The following is a 9872-nucleotide window of genomic DNA, read 5'->3' on the forward strand; positions in this document are numbered from 1 at the left end:
CAAGAGTATTCATAATAGCTTGAATCTTTGATATAGATGAACCAGTCAATATAATGTCATCAAAATACAATGACAGAATGATCACATCACCATCATCTGAATTGACAAACAAACTGGTATCTGATAATGAGGTTTTGAATACAAGGGAAGGTAGCTAACTGGTAAATTTCGAATTCCAGGCTCTTAGTGCCTGTTTTAAGCCATAAAGAGACATAACCAATTTACATACATGATTAGGATGTGTAGCATTAACAAAACCTTGTGGTTGTTTCATATACACCTTTTATGCCAAATCACCATGCAAAAATGCATTCTTGACATCAAGCTGCCTTAATATCCAACCACACTGAGCTGCAATAGCAAGAATCATCCAAACTGTAGTATGCCTAACCATTGGACTAAAGGTCTCAGAAAAATCCAAACTAGGTTGTTGACTATAACCTTGAGCTACTAACCTAGCTTTATACTTCGAGATTGACCCATATGAATTCTTTTTAATCTTGTAAACCCATTTACTACCAATCAATGTCCTATTTGGAGGAAGATGAAATAAACACCAAGTCTCTTGCATTTTCAAAGCATCAAACTCATCTTGCATAGCAACTTGCCACTAGTGCATACTACTAGCAGTTTTAAAACTCTTAGGTTCTTCAATATCAGACACATCATCAATAAAGGAAAAACCACCAGTGAAATCATCAACTAATTGTAAAGAATATAACTCAAGTAAGGTACCAAGATAGGCAGTATAGTCATTCCTAGTAATAGCTCCAATTTGAAGTCATGTTTGTATTCCACCATATCTATTAGCTGAAACAGAAGAAACTAGAACAGTTGTATTATGTGATTGAGAAAGGTAATATTACTTGTAACTATGCAGGATCTAAGACATAAAGGAAAGGGTAAATTACATAGTAGCCTCTCAGGTTTGAGGTCTATTACAATCTCATACAACGTTTTTAAAACATTTCACTTTCATACATCATGTACCATTTTATTTCAAAATAATACATCCGTTAGATTTTCCGTCCATTAATCTGTTAAATGCTAACGTGGCTGCCACATTTGTGCTGATGTGGCTGCCAAATGTGTGCCATGTGGCAAAAATAATAATTTTTTAATTTTAAAAAAAAAACCTAAATCTTCTAAATTAAAAAAAAATAAAAACCCAGAAGCTGAACAAAACCCACCCCCGTGAACCCTCCTCAGCCTTCTTCTTCCCTGCTCCCATCTTCCCACACCCCATACCTGCACCAGAGAACAACTCAGATCCCATATCCCCGCGAAACCCATACCCCATACGACCACCCCCCCAACCCAGATCCTATTACCACGCCCCCCCCCCGGCACGAAACCTAACCCATATCCCATTACCACCCCTCCGGTGCGAAACCCATATCCCCCCCGAACTACAAGGACGACATCCTCACCCGCATCATCATCATCGTCGAAGACGACAACGAGCAGGAGCAGCAGGGCGACGATGAGAAATCCCGGTCGACGGCGAGATCAGGTGGTGACGAAGGACCTCCATGAGGAGCAGAGGGAGCAGAGGGATCAGAGAGAGAGCTATGCAGTACAGGCCGCGATGCAGCGCAGGACCCAAATTCACCGCCACGGAGACGACCAGAACGTTGAGCCCATTCCGACCCAACCCCTCATCCTCAATCTCTTTTGGTTTATAAAGATATTGACGACGAGGATCGTAGTTTTGGGATTATTGAGTCGAATTGCAATGTGGGTATGGAGGGTTTGGACCTCGATTTGAGTTTAGGGTTAGGGTCGGGATTGTTGTTTGGATGGGGACCTCGATCTGATGTGGGTCGTCGCGGGGGGGGGGAGGTAGTAGGTCGTGTGGGTTTTCAGGTAGGTCGTACAAAGAAGGGGATCTGGGTTGCGGGGAGGTGAGGGGGTAAAGGTGGGGTGTGGGTTTTCATGTGGGTTGCAGAGAGGTGAGGGGGTGGGGGTGGGGGTGGGATGTGGGGTTGTGGGGGGAAGAGAGGAGGATGAGGGAAGGTTTCATTTTTTTTTTTTAATTTTTTTATTAATTTTAATATTTAGAAGATTTAGGTTTTTTTTTTAAATTAAAAAATTATTATTTTTTCCACTTGGCAGCCACATCAGCACAAATGTGGCAGCCACGTCAGCATTTAACAGACTAATGGATGAAAAATCTAATGGAGGTGTTATTTTGAAATAAAATGATATTGGATGTATGAAAGTGAAATTTTTTAAAGTTATTGTATGAGGTTGTAATAGACCTCAAACCTGAGGGGTTACTATGTAATTTATCCTAAAGGAAATGAGTTGTATTGTTGAAGTGGAAAGAGTAGGACGTATTGAGACTAAATTGTCAGATTCCTGATGTAAAGAAATTCCATTGTTACTAGACTGCACAATAGAACCAGAATTAGCAAGATGTGTTGTAAAACTTGAATTCCCAAAATGAATGGAAGTGGATTGTGAAGAGATAACATTAACATGAGATGGAGAAAACAAGGAAGCATCTGTATGTTCTTGTACTCCAGAACCACTTCCATTTGTAGTCTGAGTAAACGAAACAGGTATAGGTACCACCATTGAAGAACTAGTAGAAGATCCTGTTATATCTGGGAATTGTGATTGCAATTTGTGTTTATATGGGAACATAGATTCATCATGAATGACATGTCTAAACATAATGTATCTCTTAGACTTCAATTCATAACAAATAACACCTTTATATCCCAAATAATATTCCAGAAATACATATAACAAAGATCTAGGCTGCAACTTGTTTGCATTATATGACCTTAACCAAGGATAGATTGCAATGCCAAAAATCTTCATTGTTTTCAATTCAGGATGTTTCTTATACAACACACTATATGGAGAAGACATCATCAAAGACTTACAAGGCATTCGATTAATGAGAAACACAAAATGGGCACATGCAAAGTACCAGAAATCCAAAGATAAACGAGCTTCAGTTAACAAAGTGATAGTAGTTTCAACAATATGTTTATGCTTCCTCTCAGCAATTCCATTTTGTTGAGGAGTGTAAGGACATGACAAAATTTGTACAATTCCTTTAGCAGCAAGAAATTCTTTAACCACTTTACTGACATATTCTCCTCCACCATCAGTTTCTAAGCACTTTATGAATATCCCAAATTGATTCAGTATATATTGATAGAATTTGACAAAAATAGCAAACATATCAAATTTATTGCACATTGGAAATACCCAAGTGTATCTTGTATATTCATCCACAAAGAGTACATAATACCTAAATCCGTCTAAAGACTTTACAGGAGAAGGTCCCTAAACATATGAGTGGACCTTATCAAATTGAGACAAACAATTATCAATCTTAGTTGGACATGGTATTCTTGACATTTTTCCTTGAATACAAGAACTACACATACTATGCAAAATCGTCTATACTACTGGAAATACTAGACTGTTGAAGCATTGAAGACAAAATCTTATTGGAATGGTGCCCCAACCTTTGATGCCACAGATTAGACTTCACCATTTTTCCTAGCAAAGCAACAGAACTAGATGTAGTTGACTAGATTCCTTCAACTTAATGAAACACATGAATTTGAAATAACTCTTTTGGCCTACTATTTCCTTGATACAATATCTTATTTGTCTTCTTATCCTGCACAAAGAAATTACACTCATCACATATAAACCAACTCTTGTTATCTGCATAGAGTTGTTTAAGCTTCTAGCAATACGAGGCACATAAAGAGTATTATTAAGAAATAGAGAATGATCCCTTGTCTGGAGTGTAGTACACCTAACACTCTTGATTGGTAAATGTGTATAATTGCCAATAGTAATCTTGTCATTGCCTTCAAATGGTGTCACTTGTGTAAGGCCACTAACATTAGCAGTCATATGGTGTGATGCTTTATAATCTACAACCCAAGCATCAATAGGAAATAGCTGAGAACTTTGTTGAGCAGTTATAGCATTCATTGATGGTGATGGTTGTTGACCCTAATACACATAGTTCCCTTGATGATAGCAATTAAGAGCCGAGTGACCTCTCTTTCCACAGATTTGACATTCTAACAGAAATCCTGAACCAGAGTTAGAACTATTTCTATGAAAACAATTAGCAGCAGTATGTCCTCTTTTGTTACAGATCTAACACTCAATGACAGTATTCACCCTTGTATCAGTGTTACCAGACTAGCCAGCATTATTTGGAGTTTGTCTAAACCTACTGGAATTAAAATTTCTACCTTTAAAACCACCATGTTCTTGAAACTACTTGATCCTTTGAAATTGTTACCATTTGGAGGCCTATAACCATTATTGAACCCAGAATTAGAAGACTGATTTCGAGGACCAAAGTTAGGACCAACATTGCCAACAAAACCATATCCATATAAAGGCAAAGGAAAATATGGAGATTGTGCATAAGGCATTGGGAAAAATGGTGGTGAAACAATAGGATAATCTTGCTGAAAAGTAGATGTTCCAAGGTTTTGTTGTGTTAGTGGAAACTATTGAGGTGTACCATATGAAATTTGAGTTAACACTCCCTTAGTTGTTGCAGGAAGATAACTATGATTCTGTGGATTTGAAGAAGAACCATACACCATAGAAGAACAAGAACTAGACCCCTAAACATACACTACAGACATGCTTTGTGGACAGTGTATTAATCGCCTCTTTTATCTCTTTCTCAGCCCCAAGTAGCTGTGCTCGAATTCTTTCAAAGTAATTGAAGATTCCCTAGCTAGAATCATAATTCTTATAATGGCATACTTTTTTAGCAGACCAGCTAAACCAACAATCATCACATCATTTCCCCTGCAGCACTCAACTGATCCCTTATATTCTTGAGTCAAAGCAAATACTTATCAATTGAATTTGTACCCTTTTGAATTGTATGTAACTCAATTTTAAGATGATTGACTCTGGATTTATAAACATAAGCAAATCTATCTACCAAATTAGCCCAGGCCTCACTAGCAGTTCTACATCAAATAATAGATTCCATTGCTTCATCAGATAATGTAGCAAGTAACAAACTAAGCAAAGCCATATCTGTAGACTCTTATTCAATATAGGCAGTAGTTAATTCTTTGGTAATACCTAAATCTGTAGTGATAGTAATCATCCCTAACAAACCATCCACCTTCACAATTGAAGAACTCATTATATAATCTACAAATCAACACTTCAATACAAGAAATAGAAATTGACACTTTGAACAAACTGTGGCATATAACTAAACAATTCACAAGTACAGAAAGACTAACACTTTCGTACCCCAGAAGAAATAATGACACTTTCTTATCTGGCAAGAAAGAATGACACTTAATGAATATGATTTCACTTCTCTGTGAGAATGACACTCACAACTAACTGAACCAATACAATTGTGACATGTTTATGGACCCTGAATCTTTTAGTATGGAACATTTTCTTTTCCAAGTAACCGGCCTATGAGAAAATTAAGATCTCACGTTTGGAGTTTATAGCTTATGTTATGGGCTTTTATGCCTGAATAACTAGTGCAAGAAATGATTGGCACTGAATTTCTAGTGCAAGAAAATGATTGGCACTGAATTTCTAGAGCAAGAAAATGATTGGCACCCAAACTTCTAGTTTGCTTTTTGTGAAAGATACCAACACAGAAAAATCTTTGGAGCCTAAAACTAAAACGCACAAAGCAAATAAACTTAGCAGCACGTACCCCCACCCCCTAAAGACATCTGAAATCCAATTGCAGAGAGCCCCAAAAACTAACCAGGAGAAAGCTCCCTCATCCTCAAACAAGAATCACACAAATCTGAACCCACCATTCTCAAACAAGTAGCACACAAATCTAAACCACAAAGCAAAGGAAATTTGTGGGAATAAACATCTCAAGCAACAGTGCCTAAAATGGCATACACAGGTGGTGTTAACACGGAACTAGGTCCTAACAATATTGTAATGGTTGTTCAGAGTTATCCACTAAAGTCTAAACAACATAAAAAAACATGGAGGCAGTTATCCACCGAACGGGACCAAATAACCAACATTTAGATAAATATTCGGACCTTGAGAGCTAAACGCATCGGAATGGAACCCAAGCCAACTCGACAATGGTTCATTTTTTATAATCTTTTATCATTTATTTTTTCACTTTATAGCTAAAATGATCTTTGAGATTGACATAACTCGTCACTTTGATAGCTGAGATTCAAATAGATAAAAGAAGTTATTGAATATGTCCACTATCAATCATTTTGGTTTTCTTGGTACTCATTTTAACTATAGGATTGTTTGAACCCAAAATGTTGGGCCTAAGCTGAATAAGGTCACAACTCTAATACAGGATGACCAATGAGATGTACAGTCATATTTTTGAAACATAACTCGTAGACCAATAAAGTGGGATGATGTTCTCATTACTCGTATTAATTCGAAAATCTGTATTTCGGGCTCTTTTCTTTCAATTTAAGAGTCTAAAAGTTTCGTATTCTTTGTATTATTGGCAAAGATAATCTTTAAGGGATGACCGATGAGATGTACAGTTGAATTTGTGAAACATAACTCGTAGACCCATAAAGTAGGATGATGTTCTCATTACCCGTATTAATTCGAAAATTTGTATTTCGGGCTCTTTTCTTTCAATTCAAGGGTCTAAAAGTTTCGTATTCTTTTTATTTTTGGTAGAGAAGATCTTTTAGGGATGACCCATGAGATGTACAGTCGGATTTTTGAAACATAACTCGTAGACCCATAAAGTGGGAAGATGTTCTCATTACTCGTATTAATTCAAAAATATGTATTTCGGTTTCTATTCTTTCAATTCAAGAGTCTAAAAGTTTTGTATTCCTTTTATTATTTGCAGAGATGATCTTTAAGGGATAACCTATGTGGTGTACAGTTGGATTTTTGAAACATAACTCATAGACCCATAAAGTGGGATGATGTTCTCATTACCCGTATTAATTCAAAAATCTGTATTTCGAACACTTTTCTTTCAATTCAAGGTTTAAAAGTTTGTATTCTTTTAATTTTTGGCAGAGATGATCTTTAAGGGATGACCTATGAGATGGATAGTCGGATTTTTGAAACATAACTTGTAGACCCATAAAGTGGGATGATGTTCTCATTACCCATATTAATTCGAAAATCTGTATTTTGGGCTCTTTTATTTCAATTCAAGGGACTAAAAGTTTCATATTCTTTTTCTTTTTGGCAAAGATGATCTTTAAGGGATGACATTTGAGATGTACATTCGGATTTTTGAAACATAACTCGTAGACTCTTAAAGTGGGATGATGTTCTCATTACTCGTATTAATTCGAAAATCTGTATTTCAGGCTCTTTTCTTTCCATTCAAGAGTCTAAGTTTCATATTCTTTTTATTTTTGGCAGAGAAGATCTTTAAGGGATGACCAATGACATGTACAGTCGGATTTTTGAAACATAACCAAGGTTCTAAAAACGCTATGCACTGGTCGGGCGGCGAGCTAGCGCCTAGATCCTAGGCGACCTAGGCGGATTTAGGTAAATTTCTTGTATATCTTGTAAATAAGTGCATATTGACACTTACAAAAAAATATATTTGTATGAAATCCATGGATAAGATAATAAAAGAATGATAAAATGCAAAAAGAGTATCTAACAAGTCCAAAATTTAAAAACACATTAAGCATATATGCCATATAACCATAGTGAGAAGTATTGTAGGATGACACATGTACAACAAGTTCACAATTTAAAACCACATAAAATGCAAAATAGGAGGAAAATAAGGAAATATAGTAATGTAAGATACTTATCTTTAGCATCCCAGATTTCAATTAAGAGGTTTTGTTGCAATCCTCCTTGATTTCAATTAAATAAATTTACCATATATATATAAGTGCTTATGCACACTTAAAAATAGAAAGAAAAAAAAAACACAATTATTAATTAAATAATTATAAGTATGAATATATGGATTTATGTATAAAATTTTAGGGTAAATGTTGGTTTTGTAATATTTTTAAACTCATATGTTATAAATAATTGGTAGGCCTCGTTTTCAAATAAATAAAGGAAGGCTGGGCTTTGTTTCTTGTGAAACCATATTTGCTTGTTCTTCTGTCAGAACCATATTTGTTAGGTTTTTACTAATTAGGATATTAGGTGGCGCTTCCTTATTCCGCAGCAATTAAAAACTAAAATTGAAAAAAATGAGGCTTTGTCACGTGGGTGTGGCTCAGGGTATTTTTCTTCCTTGGAAAAGCAGCTTTCTTTATGGAGTTGCAAAGTTAAAACAGAGTCTTAATGTTGCTTCTTTCTCACCCATGCCCAGACCACCTAATTCTACGGTGCCCGCCTAGGCGCCCCAGTTGCCGCCCAGCACTCTTAGGCGCCCGCCCAAGCCCCTTAGGTGCCCATCTTATCTCTTCCCCGATTTGAGCTTAATCTAGGCTAATGACCACCGTGTAGCGCCTAGGCGGCTTCATAGGCCGATTTTTAGAACATTGAACATAACTCGTAGGCCCATAAAGTAGGATGATGTTCTCATTACCCGTATTAATTCGAAAATCTGTATTTCAGGCTCTTTTCTTTCAATTCAAAAGTCTAAACGATTCGTATTCTTTTTATTTTTGGCAAAGACGATATATAAGGGATGACCTTTGAGTGGTACAGTCGGATTTTTGAAACATAACTCGTAGACTTATAAAGTGGGATGATGTTCTCATTACCAATATTAAATTGAAAATCTGTATTTTAAGCTCTTTTCTTTCAATTCAAGAGTCTAAAAGTTTCGTATTCTTTTTATTTTTTGCAGAGATGATATTTAAGGGATGACCTATGAGTTGTACTGTTGGATTTTTAAAACATAACTCGTAGACCCATAAAGTGAGATGATGTTCTCATTACCTGTATTAATTCAAAAATCTGTATTTCGGACACTTTTCTTTAAATTCAAGAGCCTAAAAGTTTCGTATTCTGTTTATTTTTGGCAGAGATGATCTTTAAGGATGACTTATCAGTTGTATAGTCAGATTTTTGAAACATAACTCATAGACCCATAAAGTGGGATGATGTTCTCATTACCCGTATTAATTCAAAAATTTGTATTTCGGGCTCTTTTCTTTCAATTCAAAGGTCTAAAAGTTTCGTATTTGTTTTATTTTTTGCAGAGATGATCTTTAAGAGATGACCCAAGAGAAGTACAGTCAGATTTTTGAAACATAACGCGTAGACCCATAAAGTGAGATGATGTTTTCATCACCCCGTATTAATTCAAAAATCTGTATTTCGGGTTTTTTTTTCTTTCAATTCATGTGTCTAAAAGTTTCGTATTTTTTGTATTTTAGGCAGAGATGATCTTTAATGGATGACCTATGAGTTGTATAGATGGATTTTTGAAACATAACTCGTAGACCCATGAAGTGTGATGATGTTCTCATTACTCGTATTAATTCGAAAATATGTATTTTGGGATCTTTTCTTTCAATTCAAAAGGCTAAAACTTTTGTATTCTTTTTATTTTTGGCAAAGATGATCTTTAAGGGATGACCTATGAGATGTACGGTCGGATTTTTGAAACATAACTCGTAGACCCGTAAAGTGGGATGATGTTCTCATTACCCGTGTTAATTCGAAAATCTGTATTTCAGACTCTTTTCCTTCAATTCAAGAGTCTAAAAGTTTCGTATTCTTTTTAATTTTAGCAGAGATGATCTTTAATGGATGACCTATGAGTTGTACAGATGAATTTTTGAAACATAACTCAAAGACCCATAAAGTGGTATGATGTTCTCATTACCCGTATAAATTCAAAAATCTATAATTCAGGCTCCTTTCTTTCAATTCAAGAGTCTAAAAATTTCTTATTCTTTTTATTTTGGCAAAGATGATCTTTAAGGGAT

The sequence above is a fragment of the Malus domestica genome, chromosome 05 (assembly GCF_042453785.1).
Source record: "Malus domestica chromosome 05, GDT2T_hap1".
Classification (NCBI taxonomy): domain Eukaryota; kingdom Viridiplantae; phylum Streptophyta; class Magnoliopsida; order Rosales; family Rosaceae; genus Malus; species Malus domestica.